At 41.4% G+C, this 14,103-nt stretch overlaps 1 long non-coding RNA gene across 1 annotated transcript; it reads left to right on the top strand.

Moving 5' to 3' along the window:
- The first annotated feature begins 13,527 nt into the window (after nucleotides 1-13,527).
- On the top strand, nucleotides 13,528-13,810 carry LOC145429884 (uncharacterized). Its single transcript, XR_013910215.1, has 2 exons — nucleotides 13,528-13,654; nucleotides 13,743-13,810. It is a non-coding gene; the product is annotated as an uncharacterized LOC145429884 (long non-coding RNA).
- The last annotated feature ends 293 nt before the right edge of the window (nucleotides 13,811-14,103 follow it).

Raw genomic sequence — 14,103 nt, 5'->3', positions numbered from 1 at the left:
CCTGCTGCTTCATTATGAGATATTCATGGCTTTTGCTGTCCAGTACACAGCAGCTTTTTACCAACCTGAATAGTGCTTCCCAAACAAATATTTTTTCTTTGTTTTGTTTTTTCACATTTTTCGTGGCTGTGACCTTACTGAAGTATGTTGCAGGTTAAATTATACACGAGTCGTGCATCACTAAGAGTTCATAAACTTCTATAAGCCACAATACCACTTGAATTAAATGGATAACACAAATGTTAAATGAAGCAAATTAAGATATTTAAGAATGACTCAACAGAATGAAGAGGCTTAGTTATTTCTGGTTACCAGGGGAGGAAACTTCATCGCACATATGTGATTTTTGAAACATTTTCAAATCTTTTATTGTCACACTTTTCTTAACCTGCATGAATTCAAGACTCAGCTTCCTGCTCTTGGCTGATGAGAGTGACACCCGGTCCTAGCAACTAGGATACCTCTCGGAGGCCTTCTGGGCGAGTTGTTTTGGGGAATGTCCTACCAGGAGCACATGCTGGAGAGATTACATCTCTCGAGGTAGCCAGGGAGACGGGGAGGTCTGGGCTTCTCTGCTTAGACTGATGTCTCCATGACCCAAACCTGGGTAAGCAGTAGAAGATGGATGGATGGATGGATGGATTGGAATTTAAAAAAAAAAATCAACATCTTTAATTTTGTGTATTGTTTTGTCTGTATTTAGGCAAATGAATCAGCTCCACATACCAGTATAAGGAGGTGGAGTTAACTAACTTACAAACTGATTGAGATTTTAAGGGATGCAAAGGCTTCAAATGTGCGTTCTCACGAATACACCAGTACTGCAGTAGTGCATATAAATTTCTAAACAAACAATTCAAGCCAACACTTTAAAAAAAACAGAGATAAGGAAATTACATTTTAGTGAAATTGCATCATAGAGAAATTAACATTATACAATATTCTCTTTCAGTCAAAATTAATAAAAATTAATTACATGTTTTTTCATGTGGGAATTTTGTCAAATCTGTGATATGACAAAGTAAATGGCAGTTTCAATCTTCAAGTGTCAGAAAGTGGGAGAAATTAAATCTCAGTATCACAGTTTCCCAGTGTGAGTTTTCCTGGTGGTTTCTTTATTTGTAGCATCTCATTGTATTCTGTCTGCATCTGTGTTGATCTGTTGTGGCAGGAAGGTTGCAGGGATGCATTTAGATAGCCTCTCCAGCATGAACCACATACTTAAGTTCAAATGCAGTTTTGAACCAACAGTGGCACTTTAAAGTGGCTATGTCATGACTGAGAGTGGTGACAGCAATCCTCCCTGCTAACATTTTTCACAGCTCATGGCAAGTTTGCAAGCTTGTTGCTTGATAACATAGGGATGGCTAATAAAACACTTTTGGGGTCACTTTGCTAAAGAAACACTTTTTTGACACTAAATTTCACACTAATATTTTAAGACTGATAAACCTCTACTGACATAGGCTGTCTTCATTAATCAGTGGCCAGCTTAGAGCGGCCCAAACATGCTATCAATCAAATTCAGTTGAGTTTAACTACGACTACACAGTAATGGTTTAATTGCTGCAGAGCAATACCAGCAAAACACTCTATACGATATTGGAAGACTTGCTAAGATGGTATAATGGCAGGCATGGTGATTTTACTAGAGTTTGTGCTTCTTCTGATTTGTAGCTGTGAGTTTTGCATGGTTCAGTGGCCATCGAGCACACAGGCCAGTTATGCAGGCAGATTAAAATGCCAACATCTAGGAGCTCAGGCATTCTACTGCAGGGAGCGAATATTCCACAAAACTGCTGTTTCTGAGAATTCAGGAATGAGACATTGCAAAATAACGGAAAGAACTTGATAACCTTTGGCTAATCTGTTACTCTTGTGTTGCTCTTTTTTCATCTTTTTCCATTTTAAGAACATGTTGCTGTTTTGTCCAGTTAAACAAATCTTTAAAACAAAGGTAGCATATGCAAGTCAAGGCATATATGCCTTGACTTGCATATGCTAACTTTGTTTTATGTATACATGGTGTGGTGGTCAGAAGGCAACAGAATACCCCTATCAGAATATTATTTTATTTTTTATTTTTTAAGTTTAACAAATATTTGTACAAATATACTTCTTCAACAATTAATACTTTAAAACTTTGCTCAGTGTGTGTTTTCAGTATCCTCTTGGGATAACTGGGTCCTTGTTAATTTTAGCTTAAAGTCATTTTTAAACAAACCCAGAGTAAAAATCAGTCCACTTCTGAAAGCGGGGTGTCAGGCATCACTATCTGTTCAGCATTATCTGTGGGTGGCAGCAGGTGAAGAGCTCAAACTTATGAATATGTAAATGGAAGATATAAAAGAACTTTAGCTGAGGGGCAAAGGGCACACAGTAACAAAAGCATTCAAAATATAATAGCATACAGAATGGTACATGTTAATTTATATTTAACTGCCGCGGGTACATGACAGTCCATATCCGAGTCTGAAACCCAGCAAAGGAGAGAGAAAAGAAATAACACACTTGATTTTAAATAGTATTTCCAGCCTGCAACAGAGAAAGAGATTTAAAAGTGGAAACTAAACTTGGAATGATCTGTAAGGTGTAATGATGACAGGTAATACAATGTAGTCTGAGTCACAAACCACAGTAGTGGTTGTGACAGTAAAATAATGAATGTGGATTACTTTTGTTTATTTGCCCATGTGTGTGTGTGTGCGTGTGCGTGTGCGTGTGTGTGTTCAATCAGGAAACAATTATCTATGCAACTGCTTACCACAGGTAAAGCGCTAATGAAAACATATGTTCCTTCATCAGGAAGATGCAGTAAAGAGCTGTTTTTGTAATTACTTCTTAATTTTTTGCACATTTCTTTTGTTTTTCATTTTTCTCTAAAAAAATGTCACATCAATAACTGGGTCTACTGTCAGAAAGGGCAGTGAATATAAGACCAGAAATGTTTAATGTATTACTTAATCACTAGTCATCCAAGTTACCAATGACTGAACAGCTATGACTGTGTACACAAGTACTTGTGTTGTTTTTAACCTCTAGTACTTAACAGGTTATTGCTGTACGCTATGAAATGAAAACACCAGGGGAAAAAGCATTGGGTTACATACGAACGATTGAGCACTCACAAAGTGAGGAAAACTGGTTTCTTTCTACCTTGGACAGAAAGATGGACACATTTTCTAAATAAGTGGTCAGTAGATCGACTATATGTCAGTTCATGCATCTTAAGTTTTCAAAAATATTTAGCTTGAAAAATGATTCCATCAGATTATTTAAGTGACTGAAAGGCCCCAGTAATGAGTAAGAAGACCTAATCCAGTCTCATTACAAACTGTGTCATAATCCAATACAATTGACAGTTACATGTCAAGTCTTTTTGTTTCTTGTTTATTTTATAAATATTATAGTATGAATTTCATTGTGTTTAAAGTTTAAGGTTCAGTTAATCCCATTTTCCAACATTCACACTGAATATTAAATCTAAAAGTAAAAATTTCTATCACTAAACAAAATTTCTGTTCCTTACCTTAAATACAATTAAAAGCATTTAGTATCACTGGATTTTATGCAATTTTGACATGGCTTGACACTGTGCTCTCCTCCGGTCCCATGTGAAAGAGACAACAAGGACTTCATTTTATCACCTAAGGAACATAACTAAAATCAGCCACGTTTTATCACTTGACACTGCAAAGGTTCTTATCCATGTATTTGTGTCTTCGTGTATTGATTATTGTAACGCTCTTTTTTTTTTTTTTTTTTGGGTTACCAAAAAGAAGTTTTAGAGATTTACAGATGGTACAAAATGCAGCTGCTTGCATTTTAACCAAAACTGGGAAATTTGAGCACATTACCCCAGTACTGAAATCTCTTCAGGGGTTGGGGAGGTTGGAGCAGATTTTAAGGTCCTGTTGCTACAAGGGTTTAAATGGTTTGGCGCCTGCATATCTCTCTGACCTTTTGCACCTCTATGTTCCATCCCCTGCTCTCCGATCTCAGGATACTGGCCTTCTAAAAGTTCCTAAAGCCAGAAAAAAAGACTATTGGGGAGCGTGCTTTTTCTTTTCATGCATTTTTGTGAAACAACCTCCCTCAAGATATTAGGCAGGCATGCTGTGTGGAGGTTTTTAAAGCTAAGTTGAAGACCCACTTGTTCAGCCTATCCTATGTGTCCTAATTCTATGCCCATTAGTTTCTAAATTGTACTATTTCTTCTGTACTGTTTTTTTATTTATCTTTTTGTCTTCAAATAACTGTTCAGCACTTTGTTTGAAAGCACTTTATAAATGAAGTTATTATTATTATAATTAAATGTAGCAGTGGCACAGGACAGAGTACCATAAAAAGCACCGACTGTCCACAACACGCGCGCGCGCACACACACACACACACACACACACACACACACACACACAATACAAGCAGAAACATCTTGCTTGACTTGAACTCAAGTATAGTAAAACACTGTATTTTTGATTGTTTTGTTTGCAATTCCATGTAGACTTTTAAAATCATTCTCCTCCCATTGCTGTACAGAGAAGTCACTAAAGTTCAGTTTCAGAGCCTCAACATCTTCCTTCTTTGTTTTACAAAGCTTCTCTGTAGAAGAAAAATGAGTAATAGAAGCCAATCCACTACATACACTTTCTTGATTATAACAAGAGTGGGGGTAGCCCTCGCCCTCTCTTAGCCCATACAGCAGACATGTCTTTAGAGGAAACAACAGATCTGTACATTGATGTTAGCTGGTTGCTGAGGCGGGTATTGGGGGATAGAGATGAGATGAGAGGGCTGCAAGGAGCAGTGAGGGAGGAGGGTTGCATCCGCGTACAAACAAATACCTCTTTAGAATTCTACACAGCACTCCGCTGCAGCGTGTTTGGTTTCCAGGCAGCACTGCATTATTAATGCTCCCATCTCCCCATCCTCACACCCCCAGAGCACAGAGAGTAGGGTGGGGACAGAGAACAGGGGAGAGAACAAGTTAGGGTGGGGTTAAAAAAAAGACAGCGAAGTTATATGTAAAGGTGGCTAATGAGCCAATCTTATTTCCACTGCTGTTTGATATGAAAATGCAAAGAACTGGAGCCAGTTTAAGATTTCTTTGCCCATTGTGCAAAATGACTTCAGAAAAAAGCTGGGGTTATTTTTTATTTGTCTTTTTCTCAAGATATACCACCAGCTACAGATACCAACAACAATGTGTTTTCACCACATTTATACTCTGTTTTGTGGTAAATTTGGGAATGGAGCCAGGAGGCAATCAGCCAGACTTGCAGAACTGGTGAATACCAGCATGACACATTTCTGGTGAGACCCACAAAGCCCAAGTTCCAATTAAGAATTTAATAACGTTATTAAATGGCACATTGTGAGGGATGGCCTTGGTCTCAGTCTGTGTCAGGCATTATCTTATTATTTTAAGATAAAACATGTGCATGTGATTGATTGCATTGTATATTTGCGTGTGTGGTTTCCATATCACCGTTTTGTTTTGTTTTTTATTTCAGAAAGGGCACACATAACATGCCATGAATCTAGACTGTGACTGCTGGTTTGCTGGCAAGAGAATTGGATCATACAGTTACAAAACTTTTTCTTTTTTTTTGATTACCAAATTTTTTATTACTTGTTTCTCTCAAAATCTTCCATTTTCAACTCAAATAAGGACATTCAAGGACATTCTCAAGCTCTACTTTGGATGTTGGTTACCTTTTTGTCACGATCTGAGGAGACAGACCGTGCGGTGGTGTGTGTGGTGGACCCAGGTGCGAACACAAGAGAGTAGACCAGAGTAAACTTAAACTGAAAGCGAGCCTTATGGCTGATGACAGCTTTCAAACAAAGCAGAAATACCGTGACTAAACTGAACTTAAACTAAACTGGGAAGCAGATACTGATAAGCTATGAAGACTCAGAAAACCATGACGATGACAGTAAAAGCTCGCCGTGAGGACATGGAGGGTGGGAACACAGACGACGCGACACAGACTGAATGAAACACACAGACTAAATACACATGAGGGATGATCAAGGGAAGTGGAAACACATAAAGGGGGAACAGCTGATACACATGAACCTAATGACAGGACAGGGAAAGTGAAACTACAAACACTGACATTAGACACAGACTTCCAAAGTAAAACAGGAAACATGGAGATTAGATGTGACCTGAACTGAACATAACCACACAGATATGACACATGACAGGCAGACGCACGAACCAGGGAGACTGCGTACAGGAGATGACATAAACACTAAGAAACAAAGGACTAAACAGCAACCTCAAAATAAACTAGATGAACTAAACTAGGGCACAAATGAATACAAAAGATACATAAAACGCAAACACTGGGTCGCTCGACCCAGGACCATGACACCTTTTGTTCTGTTTTCTGTCAAACTGACTCAATGCTTCAATAATCTTGAGGTTCAGGATCTGGGGAGGCCAATCTATGATAGTGTTCTACTGTGTGTCTTTCTGTCCAGATATTCCTTTATTTCTTTGGCAGTGTGTTTGGGATCATTGTCATGCTAAAAAATGAAGCCATTGCCAATCATATGCTTTCCAGATGGTATTGCGTGGCGGATATAATTTTGATGGCGCTTTTCTGTGTTTGCAATTCCATTAGTTTTGGCAAGATCCCCATCACCAATGGGTGAAACAGAGCCCCAAACCATAACAGACCCTCTACCATATTTTTCCAGATGGCTGTAAATACTCACTGCTGTACCTCACTCCTGACATCCTCTTACATATGGACAATGATTTGCAAAGAATGTAAAAGTTGGATTCAAAATTGCCTTCACAATTCCTATTCAATAAAGTTCATGTGTAATTTTGCATTCCCTAGCCTTTCTCTTCCTTAAGATTTTCTTCTTGACAGCCAAACTCCCACTGAGACCATTTCTGATGAGGCATCAGTGAACAGTAGATTTATCAGCTGAAGGGCCAGATGTATCTCTCAGGTCCTGTTTCAGGTCATTGTTGGATGTTTTTCATGCTTCTTAAGGACATGACTTCCAGATAATGTTCATCTGCTGTAGATATTTCCTTAGGCCTACCACTTTCTTTTTTGTCCTCCACCTCTACAGTTTTCAAATTTTCTTTAAGTGCACATTGATACGCCATGCCACGATACACCAAGTTTTCAGCTAATAACCTCATTGGTGAAAAATAAGTATATTATGCCTGTCAAACTCTGTGATTGCTGGCATTTTTGTAGATTCGGTTAAAGACATATATATTTGGGCATACTTCATACTTCAGATGTTCTGCTGTTATTGTTTACTGCCAGTTTCTCAAAAGCATAGCACACTTTATCCAGCCTCATAAAAACACCCTCACTGCCAACATTATTTGAGCATTGTTTTGAGTCCAGGGCAAGTTTGTAAATATGTTTTTCTGAAGTGGGACAAACTCACATACTACCCCGAATCAAGTTAATGTGAACATAATGTCTGAATGAGAGTATGTAGACACATGTAGCGTAATTTTGTTCACCAAAATTACTTTGAGACCTCCAAATAACTGGAGTCAAGTTTTCAGTTAGGTTGAGCAAAACTGTGATCATTTTTTAAACCTTTTTTTTTTGTGTGTCCCGTTTGGATCTTTAGCCATCAGAATTGTTGTCTTAAGGCCAAGAAAGATGCCAAGCGGATTTATTTTACCAAGTGGATCATCATGGCCTTGCCATATTGGTCCATTTGATTGGCCTTTATTATAATTGTGAATTTATTTTATTTTCAGTTGCTACAAACGGGACAGACATGACTGGGGGATAGGACAGGGAGAAAGAATGAAAGAAAGAGAGGGAGAGAAAGAAAACCAAAGGGGAGAAGAGACGGTGAGAAGGGGGGGAAGAAAGAAAAAAAACAAACAAACAAAAAAAAAACACCTGGGTCACCTGTATGGAGAAAAAAAACAGAAGAGAAAGCAAACAACAAAGAGCAACATAATAAAAAAAACAGCACCATCACAATAAACTAGCTAGCAGTAGATATCAGTAGATACTAAATAATAAACGATATTGTGCAGCACGCAAGATAGACAGCGCACAATGTGCTTTGAGGCAGCAGCCAAGAAAGCTGTAGTCCGCGTCTGTGAATACCCGTGTGTACACCTGTGTGCATACCTGTGTGGATCAGCATGCTTGCATTCCAAAGGTTTCTCCATGTAACGATCTGCTAGGGAGTGTGGGGAGCCACAGCCCTGTCCTCCAGGGTATGAAGCAGGTATGGAGGAGATCAAAACTCCAGACATCCAGAGGCCCCCCAGAACACAAGAGACCAAGGAAGACCAACAGAGGGGCAGCCGCGCCACTGTCCCAGTAAGAGCTGAGGAGAGTCCCAGATGAGTCCCACCCTCATGCTCTCATATGCACTTACTCCACACTCAACCAACGTGGAGAGAAACATAAAGAGACACTGTACACACAATCACACTCCCCAAGCGTACTCTACGAACCAGGTCTAGGTACCCATGCCCCTGGAGGGGGGAACTGCACCCAGACCCAGGTGGTGTTACCCTTTTCCCTGCAGTGGGGAGAGGCAGACCGCCCCGACTCCGCAGCAGCAGGGAGGCCCCACACTCCAGACCGCAGTCGGACGGCCAACTCCTCCTAGCCCCCCCGCTCCAGCAGGCCGCAGAGAACGGGGGTGAGAGAAGACTCCAAACCTCCCTCCACCCGCTCATTGTAGTGTTGATGCATGTGTGTTCTAAGGTGCAATTAAAACCCAGGAGGGCATGGAGCTACCTGCCAGAGAGCAGCAGGTAAGCGCACGGTCCCTCCTGCTAGCCCTCAATGTCTACGTGTGCCAGGGGTGAGGTGTACACCCTGATGGTACCTTGGATTCCGTGTATCGTGCCCCCCCCCCCAAGATCCTATATGTATGTGTAATGAGAGTGTGAGTAATGTGAATGTCTAAGTTATGGGATAAAATTGGGGCAGAGGCAGCCAGAAGGGGACAGAGAGGGGGGGTAGCCTTCTCTGCACCCTGGTGACATACCCCTACTCCAAGGCCCTGCGGGAAGAGGGAGGCAGCTGGAGATGGGGAGGGAAGGAAGGGAGGGGCAGGTGACCCCTCCCTGGGGCCAGCTCCCCCGCTGACCCCAGTAGGCACTCCCATACTCCGCGACCCGCCAGGGAAAGGGGGCCCAGGCCCATCCAGACTGGGGCCCAGTGCAGCAGCGCCCCCTGGCCCCACAGAGCCCGGGACAGTCCACCCAACCCCACCACAGAGAAAACTGCACCCACCCCACCATCCACTCATCTTCCAGACTACATGAGACAATAGACGCCCAGGCTGAGATCTTCCTCCACCTCTCCTGTATCTCCCCCTCCTGCAGAGAGTTCCTGAGGAGAGGAAAGCTCCTGCAAGGCGTGACAATCTCCCCCACCAGTTGAAGAGCCCCCCAGGTGGCTCGACGCACCGGCGGCACCCTGCGCCAGGGATGGGCCCCCATGCACCCACCCGCCCACAACCCCGGCAACACACCAACCAGGACCCAAGGCCCCGAGGCCCGGCCAGGGCCCCAGCCCAGAGACGGAGCGCCCCCAGAACCTCACGCCCATCCCGGACCCACCCATTTTTTAAACCTAACGAAGTAGTTAAAGAAGTTTAAAATTGTCCCAGACAAACTTAAAACTCCTTTCTTTTAGTTCAATTGTGATATCGCTTCATATTGTTGCTGTATAGTTTTGTTGAGTATATCAATTAATCTAGAAATTTCATGTACGTTTATGCAAAATTTTATGACAGACATTACAATACTTTTAATCTGTCAAAAATAGAATCCTAGGATCGTTTTCCATTACCTTATGTCCAACTTCATAACAGCAAGAACAAAATAAAATTAAACTTTTTAATATTCTTTTCCAGGTGGCCAGAGTTGCCCTTTTTTCTTTCTTCTTTTTTTCTTTCTTCCATCTAATTAACAAATCAAGATGTGTTCAGGATATCACGGAGCTGGCAGTTAGCGAGCAGGAGGAAGCGACATAGACAGAGAGAATGAGAAAACCAAGCCAGACAGACAGAGAGATAACGATCCCAATTTCCCCAGTCGCCGACATCATAGGTAACACATTGTGTCTCCTTCACAGATCGGCACCTAGCACGCCTTGATGCTGTGGCTGCCACTGGTAAAATGTTACGAGCTAGCCTTTGGCAGCCCAAATGTGGGTGTGTTTTAGAAGCTAACACATTTCCCTCAGCTCTTTTAATTCTATTTTTCCAGGGACTTCATTTTCTATAAGCAATAGAGTTGCAGTAATGAATTCATGCAGAGTCCAAACTATGTCCCCCTTGTGACCTCCTGTCTGTAAATGAAATAGTCAGCAGAGCATCAGGCAGGAGGTCATTCTGGTATACACTGCTCTGGAGGGAGAAATCAGGGAGATTCTCCTCTCCATCATCACTAAATGGAACTCTGCAACCTTTGTTTTGTTTTTTTCTTTCCTCTAACAAGTTTTAGAATCCAGCTCAATTTGTTCTTATTTTTCTAGGCAATGTAATTGTGAAGCAATCCACCAAGGATGTCAATATCCATTATCTTTTGTCTTTTATGCTGTATGAGGAAACCAAAGAAAACAAAGCACAGTACCATTGAGTTCAGAGACTGACTGTTGTCTAGTGTCTCCGATGTGCTACTTGACCAATCAAGCTGTTAAGCCAGCTCTGTTCTCTCCAGTGGAATTGAAAGCTGTGAGAGTGGTTGTTTGACATCACCTTGTCAAAGCAATCAGCTTGGATTTGCTTAAGGGGAATTTAAAGGGTTGTTTATCCCCTAGTAGCACTGACTTTCATGTCTCCTATAGCCCTAATAGATACCTTTGAAAGAGACCATTAAAAAAGTCTCTGTTCTCAGCAAATGTCTTGTGTCCAGTTTTTAGCTCAGTTCTTAAAGTTCAGATGTGCTCCCTCATCCCATACAGAAGACTGTTTTAGGGAGATAATATTATTTGAAGATGATATGGCAAACTTATTTCAATTAAATTCCCAAAGCAAAATGCAAATCACAGTGTCCGACTGAACTTTACTGGTAAGTTATTTAATTTACTGTTCTTAGTTGAAGGACTAAAACACGGACTTGAAACACCAAAGGGTGACATCAAACACAGCAACACTACAAATATATTTCCAGTTTTATAATTAAATTAGGAGCAGCACGGTGGTTAGCACTGTTGCCTCACAGCAAGAAGCTCCTGAGTTCAGCTGGGGTCTTTCTGTGTGGAGTTTGCATTTTTTCCCCGTGTTTGGGTAGGTTCTCTCTGGGAACTCCGGCTTCCTCCCACAGTCCAAAGACTGGGATAGGCTCCAGCCCCCTGACGACCCTGAAAAGGGATAAGCAGAAGTGGATGGATGAATGGATGGATGGATGGATGGATGGATGGATGGATGGATGTATAATTAAATTAGAAAATAACTGTAACTGCATGAAAAATTGACAGAGACTCATCAGATGCTTGTGATCATTTGTAGTACATAGTAAAAAAATGCATGATATGTGTGACAGAATAAAGAAATATATGATAAAATGATAATCCAGTGCTAGTTCTCTGTTCCACTTAAAGGCAAAATTAATAATCACTCTTTTGTCTTAAGAGCTTTTATAATAAAAGTACATTGTCTAAATTCTGCTCGCAAATGACAGTCAGAAAACCAAAGGTGAATCTGAAGCCAACTTATTGCAGTGGCCTGGAGTGAACTCATATTTTAGAACTTCGATGAATCATTCAGAAACCATGGCTGAATACAAGTTAAATGTGGTCCCTTGGCAACAGTTAAGACACTAGGCAGTATTTTCAGTTTTGTACAAGAACAAAGTTCAGGATTTGTTTTGTAATATTTTTCACTCCCCTGCTCTGTGTATATGTATTCTACTTGAAACAGTTTTCATGTAACAAATAAAAAACACCTCTGCACTCTGCAATGCAGTGGCTGTTCACTGGTTAATGCATTCAGTGGTTTTATGCAACAGTTTAACTACAGTAACACAGTCCTAATGATGGTATATAAGATGAGCAACAGTGTGGGTTGATAGATAAGAGGTGGTATACCAGAAACTAGTTTAATCTCTTTTAGAAAGAAAATCATATAGTTAGTTAAATTGTGTATTTACAATACATGAAAACTAATCAAATATTGTTTTTTTTTAATTGCGTGCAGTGATAAGCATAGTGCATATTCAATCTTCAGTGACATTTTGTTACAAACCATGCATATCAAACTGCAGTTGTTATTCAGCACTACTTGTTTCGTGGAACAAATTAATGAGGAGGAAGTTAGAAATTGATTATTTTGTAAAGACATTTACCTGCAAATTTAAAGATTTTATGATGACATCCTATACTAATTATTTATTTATTTTACAGAAATGTTAGCTTGCAAATTGAGGTGGGATCCAGACCAATAAAATGATTCATAAGCAGACTGACACGTACAATTCAAAGTGAACTTTTCGGCAGTGACATTTACTGCTGTCTTTCCCATGTGGCTTGGAGAAAACAGGAATGATAAGGGCACTTTTAATTATTTCTGCTGCTGTTTTAGCCCCATCCAGTGCTCTTCTGGTTCTTCAAATAAAATGATAACAATTCCCCCAATGGCGAGCCTGTGTTTCTAGTGAGGGGGTGCGACAATGTAATGATAGATTTGTTTTATTGGTTTCTTCATGCTCTCCACCCTCCTTATTCTGTCATCTCAGTGTGCTTAAGTTTCTTTGTCTGCCCTTCACCTTGGCAGAAACATTGTCGTAAACCTGTTTCTTCAAAAAGTGTCTAGTAAACTTTCAAGTCTTGTACAAACAGAGCAAACAATTCCAGGAACTGCTATGCTGTGTTTGCCTGCAGCTCACTTTGTTATTGGTGTTTTCTAAAGGAAATTTGGCAGTACCATTAATATTTTCTGCTTGAGCAATTGAAGACAGCCTAGAGCGATGAACATCACTCAGGGAATTGAAACCTGGTCATTCAGCAAGCAGGTTGGATATAGAATACACACAAAGTGAATGTCAAAGATTTTCATTCACATAGTTCCTGCTCAAACACGGTGGTGTTTTTAAGTAGCTTATCTGCTCAGCGATTTATTTAAAAAGTTTTACATATATTCTTTCTTCATAGCATAATCTTCACGTGCTTCATCCGAAGCACACTTTCTGTGTACTCACTACCTAATTTATAGCCAAAGTATTCACTCACTGTGTCTTTACTGTTTCGCTAGCTTAGCTTAGCTCGTAGCCGACTCGCTAGCAGCATGGCCTCTTCACCTGTCCCTCCTGCACTTTCCTGCTCATTGTGTCAGATGTTTAGTTACTCCTCGGCTGTCACGGACCCAGTTCCAGGGATTCGGGGTCCGTGAGCAGCCTGGACTACTATTGTAGTTATTATCATTATTATTGTGGTTATTGTTATTATGGGTGTCTGCTGTCCTGTTTTCCGTGTTGGTGTACTGTCAGGTGTTTATGGGTGTGTGCATGTGTGTGAGGGTGCGGTCGTGGCAGGCACTTCTAGGCCTGGTGGGTGTGGCCCTGCCAGCTGACCGGTCCCACCCAGGAATCCACACACACCTGGCGCCGATCAAGCCTCGTCAGAGGAGCTTCAAAACAGTGTGGCTGAGAGCTCCTCGACGCTGGATCGTTGAGTGACTTCCCGTCAGTCTTAGTTTATCGTGCAAGGTTAGTGCAAGTCTGCCGTTAGGTTTTGTACTCACGGCTGCCTTTTGTATGCGTGTTTCCTCAGGAGGAATTGTGGCGACCAGGAGGCAGCACACGGACAGTACACAGGGAACGGAGACAGAGCACGGAGCACGGGATAAAGGAGAAGACACGGAACGGGAGTTGGGATCGCACGGGGAATTTATTGTCTGCCAGCCAGACCGTGACATCGGCCTCTTTAGCAGTAGTAATACTTGTAACAAATGTAGCATATTTGCAGCTCTGGAGGCCAGGATTACTGAATAGGAGACTCGGCTTTGCACCCTTCATTCACCCGTAGCTAGCCAGGCCCCTGTAGCTGGTGCAGCCGAAGATAGCGTAGGCCCCACTAGCTGTCCCCTGGCAGACCCCAAGCAGCTGGGAAAAAGGGCGGCTGGGTGACGGTG

Source organism: Astatotilapia calliptera, chromosome 7, assembly GCF_964374335.1.
Source record: "Astatotilapia calliptera chromosome 7, fAstCal68.1, whole genome shotgun sequence".
In the NCBI taxonomy this organism is placed as follows: Eukaryota; Metazoa; Chordata; class Actinopteri; order Cichliformes; family Cichlidae; genus Astatotilapia; species Astatotilapia calliptera.
Note: the sequence above shows the minus strand (reverse complement) of the source record. Positions and strands in the feature narration are given on the sequence as shown.